The following is a 13480-nucleotide window of genomic DNA, read 5'->3' on the forward strand; positions in this document are numbered from 1 at the left end:
ATGGTAAGAGGGCATCTAGCTTCAGTTGATTTCAAGTTTCTAGGTCCAGGAGAATTCTGTCTGAAGGTTCTGAAAGACATTTCTGATATTATCGGGGCCCCAGTTAATAGAGAAATCACAGAGACAGGGAGACATCTTGAAAAAGAAAAAAAAGAAAATTGACTAAATGATGCCTTAAATAAGGTGAATTTTCATAAATGCAGACACTGAAAGTTGCTTTTGATGCCTGTTTAAAATTCTGTAACAGTTTATTAACGTTACCATTTATAAGTAATTGTAACCTTATAAAGAAGAAGTGCTTTATTGAATTGTTGAACCATCTTTGAGTTTGGGTAAATAAATGTATCTAGGTCATCTGTTAGTGGTACTTTACTGTGGGTGAGTGGGTGGACCTGATGAGCTTACTTTCTAGCAGTAAAGGTCAGTGATTCCTTTTCTACTGCCTTTTTTTGGGTCTGTTTTATGTTCCCTTTTCTGTAATTAAGTCTCTTTTTCTTTTCTCTCTCTCTCTCTCTCTCTCTCTCTTTCTTTCTTTTTTTTTTTTTTTTTTTTTTTGGTAATTAAGTCTTCTAATGGCATAATTGGCATTGCTGTTTATCTTTTTGATGATATTCAGAGCCAGGGATAGTAACGGGTTCAAAGCTCCTGTTACGTATTTCCAGATTTGTTGTTGCTGTTGTTAAGGCAGATTGAACTGGAATATATAAGTATGTTTGTTTATCTCACAGTATCTGCAAACCTTGTTTTATTTTTGTTAGTTGTGTGTGTGGATGAAGATACCTTAAAGTATTAAAAATAACTTCCTTTTTATAACTTCTGGATTTTGTGTTTTAAGGATGCTTTCCACAGCTGATGATCATTTAAAAAATTCTGTCTGTAGGTTTTTGTCTTGTCCTAATTGCAAGTATTTTAACTCTTTACTCTGGAACTCTGCAATTTATATATGTTGTGAGATAAGAATCCAATTCTCTCCCTCTTTTTTTTTTTCCCCCTCAGGATGTAGCTCACCAGTGCTTTTTATTAAATCTATCCTTTTGCCATGGATTCAGAATGCTACCTTTAGAGCATTCACAAATTCATTTATTCAAAGGCCTGTTTCTGAGCTTTCCTTCTTTTCCAGATATTTGCTTGTTTATTGCTATGCTAGTACCACATAGCTTGATGATGAGGACCATGATAACAACAGCAAGAACAGCAGCTAGTTCAGTATTCGTTCAGTTGAGTATTGCCTGTGTTCCAGTCAAAATGATAAATATTTTATCATATTTTAACTAATTCATTTCTCACAAAACTCTATTTTTCTTTTGAAAATCTGGCTTAAATATTCTGACATGTAGCCATTTTATTTAATGAAATAATTTTCTTTCTTTTTGTTAAATATGGAATACTTCACAAATTTGTATTTCATCCTTATCTGGGGGCTTTGCTAATCTTTGTATCTTTCCAATCTTAGTATATGTGCTGCCAAAGTGAACACTGAGTTAGTATTCTTAATATCTGTATTTTTACTGATGAAGATGTAGGCTGTGAGAAATTACATTTATTCACATACAAGCTAGGACTGTAATCAGCTCTCTAACTCCATAGCCTGTGCTGTTAACCATGAGGTTGGAATTTACTAGTAATTCCAAAAGTTTCTCAGCTAGTTTTATGCATATACTTGTCCTTATGAGCTTCACTGTGATTTTGATTTAGATAATGTTAATGATTTAGGTTTATTTAGGAAGAATGGACATCTTTTAATAATGACTCTTACCATCTAAAAAGTTATATGATTCTGGGGTGTCTGGGTGGCTTAAGTGTCTCACTCTTGATTTCATCTTAGGTCTTAATCTCAGGGTGGTGGATTCAAGCCCTGTATTGAGCTCCATATTGGGCTCCATGCTGGGCATGGAGCCTACTTAAAAAAAAAAAAAAAAAGTTATAGGTTTCCACTTAATGAGGTTCTTTATAGTCCAGGAGTTTTATTTTTGTAATATAGACTCAAAATGCTTTTCGATAAACTTACTTGTAGATGTTATTTTGTGTGTGGTTTGAAAAAAAACCTTGTTGGGGCATCTGGGTGGCTCAGTTGGTTCAGCATCTGACTTCGTCTCAGGTCATGATCTCCCAGTCCATGAGTTCGAGCCCTGCATCAGCCTCTGTGCTGACAGCTCAGAGCCTGGAGCCTGCTTCAGATTGTTTCCCTCTCTCTCAGCCACTCCCCTGCTCATGCTCTGTCTCTCTCTCAAAAATAAATAAACATTAAAAAACCCAAAACACCTTGTTATTGGGAAATAATTTCAAAGTTACAGAAGAGTTGCTAGAACAGTACAAAGAACATCTAGGTCTCCCTCACCCAGATTTACCAATTGTTAACCTTTTGTTATGTTTGATTTTATTATTCCCACTCTGTGTATATGCCTGTGGGTATTCCCACTCTCCCTACTCCCCTATTTGAAAGTTAGTTGGAAAGATCATGTCTTATTTACCCTTAAGTACTTCAGTGTGTATTTTCTAAAAACAGGTACATTTTCTTATATAACCACAGTACAATTATTAAATTCAGAAACTTTAACATCACTATTAAACAGTTATCTAACACACAGTTGTAGGTTGAGTTGTGTTCTCCCAAAAGATAGTTTTAAGTCCTAACCCCCAGTACCTGTGAATGTGACCTTATCTGGAAATAGGGTAGTTGTAGATATAATCAAGTTAAAATGAATTCATACCAAATTAGGATGGGCCCTAATCCAATATGACCAGTGTCCTTACAAGAAGAGGAAAATGCTATGTGACAACAGAAGCAGAGGTTGGAATGGTCCAGCCACAAGTCAAGGAACCTCAAGAATTGCCAGCAATAATCAGAAGCTAGGAGGAGGCAAGAAAAGATTCTGTCCAGAGTTTCAAAGGGAACATGGCCCTGCTAGTCCCTTGATGTATAGATATAGATATAGATATAGATATAGACATAGATATAGACATAGATATTTTTTTACAGCAGCCCTAAGAAACTAAACACAGTAGTCCATAATGGATAGTTTCCTAGTTGTCCTCATAATTTCCTTATAACAAAAATCCAGAATCTAATCCCCGGCATTTAGTTGTCCTATCTTTTAGTCTTCTTTGATTTGCACAGTTCTTCAGCCTTGTCTTTCAGATGTTTGTATTTTTGAAAAGTCAGGCTACATGTTTTGTACAGTGTACCTTAGGATTTGTCAGATGTTTCTCATGATTAGATTCAGATTATGAATTTAGGGCAGGAATGCTATATAAAAGGGATTGTGGCCTTCCTAGTATAGCCCATCAAGAAGCACTCTATGTTAGTCTGCCCCAGTATTGGCAGTATTAACCACTTAGGTAGGTGATATCTGTTAGGCTTCTTCACCATGAAGTTAGCATTTTTCTCTTTTAAATTAATAAGTAATGGGGGCGCCTGGGTGGCTCAGTCAGTTGAGCATCCGACTTCGGCTCAGGTCATGATCTCACAGATTGTGAGTTCAAGCCCTGTGTCGGGCTCTATGCTGACAGCTCAGAGCCTGGAGCCTGCTTCAGATTCTGTGTCTCCCTCTCTCTGCCTCTTCCCTGCTCATGCTGTCTCTGTCTCTCAAAAATGAATAAACATTAAAAAAATAAAAAATAAAGAATTCCCAAGCTCAAATAAAGTACAACAGTACTGTAAACATTAAAAAATGTTTAAAAAATTAATAAATAATATGTGGGGAAATAGTTTTAGCTCAATCATCAGTGAGTTTTGCCTGAATTGATTACTGCAGCGTTGGTTGCAAAATAACTTTCCTAATTCTATAATTCCTTCTACGTGTGTTAGTTGAGATTCTGAAAGAGAAAACCTTTCCTTCCTCATTCGTTTATTATTAGAATGATTTGTATATTTTTTTAGTCAAAAGGTTATTAGTATCCTTATTTATTTTGTTCAAATTTATTCTATTTTTGGCCAGCAAGATCTTCAAGATGGCTCCTATGTACTTTTTATATATTCCCATGATTTTTTGAGTACTACTTTATTTTTTTAGTGTGAGATGTCCTAGGTTCATCTTGTACTTACCTTGCTGTAGCCAGTTATCCAAGGAGCATCGACTCCTTTTTTTTTTTTATTTTTTAAATGTTTTATTTTTTATATTTGAGAGAGAGAGAGAGAGACAGAGCGCGAGCAGGGGAGGGGCAGAGAGAGATGGAGACAGAATCTGAAGCAGGCTCCAGGCTCCGAGCTGTCAGCACAGAGCCTGACATGGGGCTCGAACTCACAGACTGTGAGATCATGACCTGAGCTGAAGTCGGACACTTAACCGACTGAGCCACCCAGGCGCGCCTCTTCACATTTTTTTTTTTAATAATTTTTTTTAACGTTTTATTTATTTTTGAGACAGAGAGAGAGAGCATGAACAGGGGAGGGTCAGAGAAAGAGGGAGACACAGAATCTGAAACACGCTCCAGGCTCTGAGCTGTCAGCACAGAGCCCGACGCGGGGCTCGAACCCACAGGCCACGAGATCATGACCTGAGCCGAAGTCGGACGCTTAACCAACTGAGCCACCCAGGCGCCCCACACATTTTTTAATACAATTAATTAATGGTATGAATAGACATGCTAGTAAAAAACTATTCTTACATTCTGAGAATAAACTGCATCTTTTTTTTTTTAGTAGAGAAGCATAAACAGTGGTTATAAGTGCTATCCAGTATAGTAATGAAAAGAAAAAGAAAAAAAAAAGCGCTAAAGGAAAACTCTGTTTCCTCTGTATAGTACCCTGAGAATACTCTGGTCAACAGATGTGTGGGGATTTTCCCACACTAGTTAAGTTTTCAACACCAGCTGAGCGTTCTTCAGTTCAATTCTCACACTGTTTACCTGGAGTTAGCTTTAGGTCCTAAAGATTAAGGGCTAAGTTTTTTAAGACTGTTCTCCCAGTCTTAACCTCAGGTGCCAGTTGCAAATAGTAGACCCTCACGTTACCCACAGTTTCTGTCCAACTGGGACAGTTTTGGAAGTTCTGGTAACTTCCCCCTCAGTTTGATAATTTGCTAGAATGGCTAATAAAATTTAGGAAAATAGTTCACTTGCTAGATTAATGGTTTATTATAAAAGAGTACAACTCAGGGATCCGCCAGGTGGAAGAGGTACATAAGGCAAAGTGTGTGGAAAAGGGCATGGACTTCCAGGTAAGCCACCCTCCTGGCACCTCTACCCATGTTCACCAACCTGGAAGGTCTCTGAAGCTTTCTTTCTTTCTTTCTTTTTTTTTTTTTTTAACTGTTTATTTTTTGAGAGACAGACAAAGTGCAAGCGGGGGAGGGGCAGAGAGAGAGGGAGACACAGAATCTAAAGCAGGCTCCAGGCTCTGAGTTGTCAGCACAGGATCTGACACAGGGCTTGAACTCATGAACCACAAGTTCATGACCTGAGCTGAAGTCAGACTTAACCAACTGAGCCACCCAGGCGCCCCTAAACCCTTTCAGTTAGGATTTTTATGGAGCCTTATTTGCATAGGCATAAATGGTTAAATCACTGACCTTTGGTTATTAGCTCAACGTCCAGCTTCTTTTCCCTTCCCTTAGGTGGGAGTGTGTGGTGGGCTTGAAAGTCCACTCATGGTTGGCCCCTCTACCCTCAGGGGCTTTCCAAAAATCACTACATTACTGTAAACTCAGGTGTGGTTGAAAGGGGCCTCTAATGAATAACAAAAGGTGTTCCTTTCTCCTTTATTGCTCTTACCAGTTAGGAAATTCTGAGGGTCTTCAGGAGTTCTGTGCTAGAGCTCCTTGGCCCTAGCATTCTTCTGGCACCTATTACTCTGTTAGGAGTGGTTGGGAAGGAGGTATTTTGATAACTCAGAATGTCTGTTGAAACAATACTAAAACCAAGAAAATTGAAATGTCTAAAAGACAAATGGCCAGAACTTCTCTCTTTGATGAATCTTTATATCAAAAGTTAGAAAAACTGAAAGACAAATTAGATATATTTTAAGATTAGAAAGTAGAAAAATATACATTATTATTTGCACTGCATTTTTGGAGTTGTCCTACACTCTAAATTTGAAAAACAAGAACAAAACTATACTTGGTGATCAAATATAGTGGGAGAGGAGAGGACACTGCTGCTGGTCCTTGGTGGTTATAGAATGTTAGGGATTTTCAGTGCAGTTACTTCCCCAGGAAAACTAATTAGCTGGTGACTAAGTAATGCCAGTATTTGCTAGCAGTTCAAAAGAGGATTCTTGGGGCGGGGGGGGGGGGGGGGCGGGGGGGGAGAGATTTACCTGACTCAGAACCTCTTCACTAGATCTTGTCCTTGTTCCCCCAACTTTTTGGCTCCGTAGAGACACCGGATCAACTCTGTCAGCGTTGGGCTATCAGCAAAAAATAAGCAGGAAGCCTTTTCCTGAATGCTTTTGAAGAGATTAAAGAGCATAGGACTAATTTATTCATGTAAGGGTCAGAAAATTTAAATACATGCTTTTGTAATTTGATTTTTGGAAAAGGTTTTAAGTATTTTCATGCTTATTGATTTGTTTAGGTCTCCTATCTTTTTAAACTAAAAAAAAATTTTAATATTTATTTTTCGAGAGAGAGATGGAGACAGAGAGACAGAGACTGAGCAGGGAAGGGGCAGAGAGAGAGGGAAACACAGAATCAGAAGCAGGCTCCAGGCTCTGAGCTGTCAGCACAGAGGTCCATGTGGGGCTCAAACCCTCAAACTGTGAGATTATGACCTGAGCCGAAGTCTGACGCCTGACCGACTAAGCCATCCAGGTGCCCCTAGGTCTCCTATGTTTTAACTGAGCTAATTTTATCAATCTCTATTTGCCTAGATAGTCATCGTTTTCATCAGTTAAAACTTTATTAGGTGGGCATTATACAAAGTACCCTTTAGTCTTTCAGATCCTTGATGGCTCTAGCACTCCCCTTGAACCTAATGCTATGTTTTTGCTTGATTGAAGCTGATGATTTATGGGGCTCCTGAGTGGCTCAGTTGGTTTAAGCGTTCAACTTGGCTCAGGTCAAGATCTCACGGTTTGTGGGTTTGAGCCCTGTATTGGGCTCTGCACTGATAGTGTGGACCCTGCTTGAGATTGTCTGTCTCTCTGTCTCTCTCTGCACCCCCCCCCCCCGCCTCCACTTGTGTACATGCTCTCTCTCTTTCAAAAGTAAGTAAATAAAACTTTAAAAAATCTAGTGATTTATTTTGCTGATTTTTACTTGTAAACGATATTGGAATTTTTTTTATTATAGTGAAATAATAGAAAATCAAAAGAAAAGGTAATGAATTAGAAACAGCAAGAAAAAAAGATTTCCATATATGATCGTATGATTTACAAATAAAAATCCTCTTTTGGGTATTTTTGGTTTTTGTTTTTTCCTTTTTTATTTCCTGTTCTGTAATAGGTGTGTAAATCTATGAATTTTGCTCTGAATACAGCCTTTGCTGCAGCTCACTGATGTGGTAGAAAGCTGTTATTCTTTTTATTTTATAACTTAGTTTACTCTTTGACACAAGAGTATTGGATCATGAAAAACTTTATGTATTTATCTTATTTAGGAAAACTTGAGAGGGAACCTATGACCAGGGTAGGGGCAGAGGGAGAGAGGATCTTAAGCAGGCTGCATGCCCAGTGGAGAGAGCCTGACCTCAGAGCTTGATGAGGGGCTAGATCCTATGACTGTGAGTGAGATCATGACCTGAGCCGAAATCAAGAGTTGGATGCTTAACCAACTGAGCCACCGAGGCACCCTTCTTTCTATTTAAGTCAACTACACTCAACATGGGGCTGGAACTCAGGATCCTGGGAACAAGAGTCACATGCTGTAGTGACTGAACCAGCCAGGTGCCCCAAACAAAACATTCTTGTGTTACCATTTCTTCAGGTTTTATAGCATATATTCTGTTGTCCATACTCAATAAAATGATAAAAACATCAGAAAATTGTTTCCAGTCAGAACTAATGTATTCATGTGTATGGAATTTTAAATATCTATTCCCCAAACTAGAAATATAAAATTTGGGCCTAAATAATATGACAAATGTTGATGTAATTCAATTCAGTTCAGCAAACTTTTGTACATACTTGCTCTGAGCAAAGAAATGCTGCTAATACTGCTGTTAAGATTCTGATAAGAGCACAAAATAGTATCAGGAGTAAGTAGAATTCTTGTTGAATTCGAATACAATTTTCCATAGAATATTTGTTGCTCTAGTTGGAAACTTCTACTCCTCTATGTAATAAACCTTAAGCATCAAATGTGTTCCTGTGGTTTTTTAATAAGACTTTTAAAAAAATGTTTATATATACACATAATTATCATATACATGTTTTTTAAAAAGTGATATCAGGATTGAATTAGTAGAGCACAGAAGTAAGGAATGGTGCAGGAATACTGTAGCAAGGTTTTGGCTCTAATCCTTAAGTCATAGTAAGGAACTCAAGACTAAGAATAAGTGATCATTCCCAGGGTAAAAGGCTTATATTATACAGTATGAAGGTAGAAAGAACGAAAACATCCAATTTCTTCGATTAAAAACTTTGTCTCTTTTTTTTAATGTTTTTATTTATTTTCGAAAGAGAGAGAGAGACAGAGCATGAGTGGGAAAGGACACAGAATCTGAAACAGGCTCCAGGCTCTGAGTTGTTAGCACAGAGCCCATCAAGGTGCTCAAATTTGCAAACTACAAGATCACGACCTGAGCCAAAGTCCAACTCTCAACTGACTGAGCCACGAAGCACCCTGATCTTTGTCTCCTTTTAATGCAACAGCTTCATCAGATTCACAGTGTTTGCACATTAATTTTTTTACTTAAAAAAGTAAAAGCAGGCAAATTCATATTTTTTGGAGATTAAATATGGATGGAATGAAGTTTTTCATAACACATGTCATGCAGATACATATGATTTTATGATATAGATATGGTCCATATAGCTCAACTATATAAAAACTTGATATGTATCAAATACTTTCTTCCTTTAAATTTAATGTATTCAAATATCTGTATTTCTTCATGGAAGTAATGGCTATTGCTAAATGTTAAGTGATGCAGAAAACTAATATTGTCAATTGCTGTTGCCACCCTGAACTGATATGATGATGTCAGAAGTGTCTGGAAATGGTCACCATGCATTTTACCTTTCTCATATAGCTGCTATTTTCTTGTCACCCACTTTATACTGACATTGTGAGGCTAGAGCAGTTTTTGAAGTCATAAGCATTATCAACTCTTTAGAGCTTAAAGGAGATGTAGGTAACTAGTAAATTAGCCTGATACATGTTAAGTTACTATGGGTTAAATTTATTTTTATTTATTTTATATACAGTCTTTTTATCTACACTCCCTTCCGTTTAAGAAGTCAGATTTAAACATTACTTTGTTGACTAGTATTTATCTTTTGGGTCAAGTCCCAAGCTTTGATTGGGAAAGGATCTATAATTCAGTTCAACAAACTTTAAAAGAAAAAATTATGTCTACTCCAGGCAAGGCACCATGTTAATTAATTAAGCTTTTTAGGAGATAAAAAGGAAACTGCTCTCTCCTGTTTATCAATTAAATGTGCTACTACTATAGACCTGAGAGAAATTTTGTATTGGAGGTTTAAAGTTCAATGGCAGATCAAGAGAAGAGAAACACACATTCAGTGAAGGCTTGGTGGAGGTGGGATTTAAGTATGTTTTGAAGAATAAATAAAACAGACATTCCAGAGGGAGCTGATAATATGAACAGAGACACAGAGGAGATGGAGAAGGCACAATATTTCCTGGTTATAGTGTGCTTCTAGCATAGGAATGAGGGGTCAGTAGTATATTTAAAAGTGGTGGCTCTCAAATGTCACTGTTGCTGCTCATCACCTGGGATGTCTTGTTGAAATGTAGACTCCTAAATTCTACCTCTAGAAATTCTAATTCACTAAACCTGGACTGAGATCATGAATCTTCCATTTTTAATAAATACCTGAGGCTACTATAGAGACATGTTTGTACAGCTTGAGGCTTTAAATATGTTCAGTTTGACACTGGTAAGCCACTGGAGCTCTGGAATTTTACTCCCTCACTTGCTGTATGACCTTGTTTGGGTTCTACATCTATCAGTAAGGAAAATAACTGCAGTTGTTTTTCAGGGTATTTTGAGACTTAAATGAGATAAGCCATTTTAAATATTAAGCACAGTGGCTATAATGCAGTAACTGTTCAATAAGTGTCATCTGTTGTTTTTGTGGCTGTCACTATCATCTAATTAAGAGAAATGCATTATTTTTTACTAGATTGTAATTCAGTTCATAAGTTGTTTTATTACTGTACATGCTTAATCAGACTACTTCTTGGTGTGTTGTGTTTAGTTTTTCCTTTATTCACTTACTTATCAAAACCTTTGAAATATAGTGAATGTGTACATTATTAGATATGTATTTAATATATTCATGTGTTCATATAACATGAATGTCATAACCACTTGTTCTCAGTTTGCTCACATTGGTTTTTGTTTTATAATTGATAACTAGATACATGGTTAGTAAATTCAATACTTTAACTGTTGGGGCAAAACAATAAAATGTAACAATTGAAGAATTTTAATTCACTTAAAAATGCAAAAGTGGTTTGGGTATTCTTGGGAGCTTAAATTCATTTAAAGACATAATTTAAAAATAGAACAAACAAGCTATACTTTTAAAAGTAGCATTTTAGATTTTTCTTTTAAAAATTTATTATTAGAGGGAAATTTGACAGTATGTATTACAACTTTGAAAAAGTGTAATTTTTGGCTCCTAGAAATCTTTTCTGTTGAAGTATTCATATATAGTCAGTTGTCATTTGCAGTAGTTATGTTTAGAAGTCACTTGAATACTGGATTAGTGAGTACTGATCATTGTTCCTAGAGGAAATACAAGGTTAGGTTCCTGTGGGCCTCTGGTTACAACATTTTTGTCAACCGATCAATTCATAATCTTGTTTCATGTGTACTTCTGTTCCATGTGTGACATCTTTAATGTATTCTGTTGACTCATTAACATTGAATTCACAAATAGCACTGTAACTGATGCCCGAATAGGCACACCACAGCCTTCTTGGTTTAGGAACCCTAGATAGCACTTTAGCACTAACACCTGCAGGCCAATTGAAACTGTGACATCACCAACAAAACACACATACAAAAAGTGACACTAGATAGACTGCAGAAAGGACAGTCATTTACAGTATAAGAGCCTTGTTTGACCTGAGCTTGGGACATGTGGATCTGGCAACTTAAATTTTTCACAGCCCTGCACGTGTCTGCAAATAACCACAAAAGTGCCATGAGCATTGATTTGGGGGTTTACAGATAAATCCTATTAGAGTAAGCTAATTCACAAATAATTCACCCAAATTAAGTACTTGTATCAAGTACCCTTCTCTCTTCTGGGGGGTGGGGGGAGGAAAATGCCTCCCTGTTTTGGTGTTGTAACAAAGGAAGTCACCCATCTTTAAATTCCTGATAATCTTGGTAATTGCTCTGCTGAGACCAGCTTCCTGTTGAATTCTCATTAGGGGGCCTTGAAGAACAGTTGGATTCAATGTCATCTGAACAGGCTTATGGTAATGCCAGTCACAGCCCTGTTACCAGGATTCAGGCCTTTTACAATGCTTCTGTCTCCTTCCAGGCACTTAGAACAAGGCCAGTTTTACTTGTTCCTTTTTCTCCCCCACCAGGGCTAGTACTTCAGAGGTTTGATAAGGGAAGAGGAAGATAGTATCTCTTAATTGGCTTATTTCCCTCTAAGACCCACTTGTATGAGGGAGTTAACTAAATGGACTCAACCACTTTGTTTTGCTTTGAAGTGCTAAGTAAATTAAACCGGTCTCCTAATTTAGAAAAGTTATGTTCCTTAGTACATAATTAACTAACACATGATACATCTCGAGCCAAAACATGTTCACCATCTAAACCCTAATAGGTCAATATAATTTTGGCAACGTATTGATTACAGATATAGGCACTGTGGCAAGCAGAATTATGGCTTCCCCTAAAAATCCACATCCTAATTCCTAGGACCTGAAAATGTGTTAGGTTACATAGCTAAGGGGAATTTTTCTTTTCTTTGTAACTGCAAATTTCCTCCATGTTCACATATTAAAATTTAAATAGCAGATGTATATAAAGTAAAAAGGTGATGGATGCACTAACTTATTTAGTCCAGACAGTAACCATTGAAGATACGAGCCATTATTAACAAGAAAAGTTTTGGGGCGCCTAGGTGGCGCAGTCGGTTAAGCGTCCGACTTCAGCCAGGTCACGATCTCGCGGTCTGTGAGTTCGAGCCCCGCGTTGGGCTCTGGGCTGGTGGCTCAGAGCCTGGAGCCTGTTTCCGATTCTGTGTCTCCCTCTCTCTCTGCCCCTCCCCCGTTCATGCTCTGTCTCTCTCTGTCCCAAAAATAAATAAACGTTGAAAAAAAAATTTTTTTAAAAAAAAACAAGAAAAGTTTTGGCCACATACGTGACAAAATATGTATATCTCAAAATGGGCATTTTTTGCCAATAAGAAATTTGGGAAGACTCAGTAATTTTACCATTCTTGTTTCCTTTAAATAGCATCTGTATTTTGTTTATTATTAAACAGCTAAAAAAACTTCATTAGTTGTATATTACAAATATTAGTATCAGGTAAAAAATTAACCAGTAAATGATATGTATAGAAGGTTAGAAAAATCTGTGTACAGGTAGGGAAGTAGATATATTAACTCCCTCCTAAATGTTTTATGCTGATTTTTCCAATTCAACTAAGTTGAGCTCTCAGATTTAGTTTTGTTATAACATTGGATCTATACTTACTGCTAGGGAGCTATAAAAGGTTATGTGATGATTTTTCCCAAACGTTTATCCCACTTTATATAAGGTTTTCTTTTTTTTTTACTTTTTTTTTTTTTTTTTTTTTTTTTTTGAGACAGGGAGAGACAGAGCATGAACAGGGGAGGGTCAGAGAGAGGGAGACACAGAATCTGAAACAGGCTCCAGGCTCTGAGCTGTCAGCACAGAGCCCGACGCGGGGCTCGAACTCACGGACCGCGAGACCATGACCTGAGCCGAAGTCTGCCGCTTAACTGACTGAGCCACCCAGGCGCCCCATTTTTTTTTTTTTTTTTTTTTTAATTTTTAAGGTTTTCTTTTCTGTTCAGTTTGGAACAAGATACGTGCTAATTCAAAATTTAAAAAGTGTTTTTGAGATCTTTTCCCAGCTCTGTTTGGGTCTCTAGCTAAAAGTGCGCTGTACAATTTGAAACTTTCTTAGAATATCTTTAAATCTTTTTCTTTTATATTAAAAAATAAGTATATTTGTAGTCTGTTTTGCACCATTAACTGTTCAGATCAGAAGTTCAGAAAGTTAAAAATAAAGAGGATAATCCTTTTTACATGTTTCATGTTGATACCACATTTTCCATTCATTAAAATCTTTAATGACACTTCTTTAAGTGTCACTTAAAACTTGACTAATTACTGATATATTCTTATTGGAGCTAATTCA

General features: G+C 37.0%; 1 protein-coding gene and 1 non-coding gene across 5 annotated transcripts in view; one reads left to right on the plus strand and one right to left on the minus strand.

Annotated features, from left to right (window-relative positions):
* YES1 (YES proto-oncogene 1, Src family tyrosine kinase) overlaps positions 1–13480 on the plus strand; it is a 70772-nt gene that overhangs the window by 12054 nt on the left and 45238 nt on the right. The gene's annotated exons all lie outside the window — the stretch shown is intronic.
* On the minus strand, positions 1374–1477 carry LOC123588678. The gene has a single exon (XR_006707979.1). It is a non-coding gene; the product is annotated as a U6 spliceosomal RNA (small nuclear RNA).

The sequence above is a fragment of the Leopardus geoffroyi genome, chromosome D3, assembly GCF_018350155.1.
Source record: "Leopardus geoffroyi isolate Oge1 chromosome D3, O.geoffroyi_Oge1_pat1.0, whole genome shotgun sequence".
NCBI lineage: Eukaryota > Metazoa > Chordata > Mammalia > Carnivora > Felidae > Leopardus > Leopardus geoffroyi.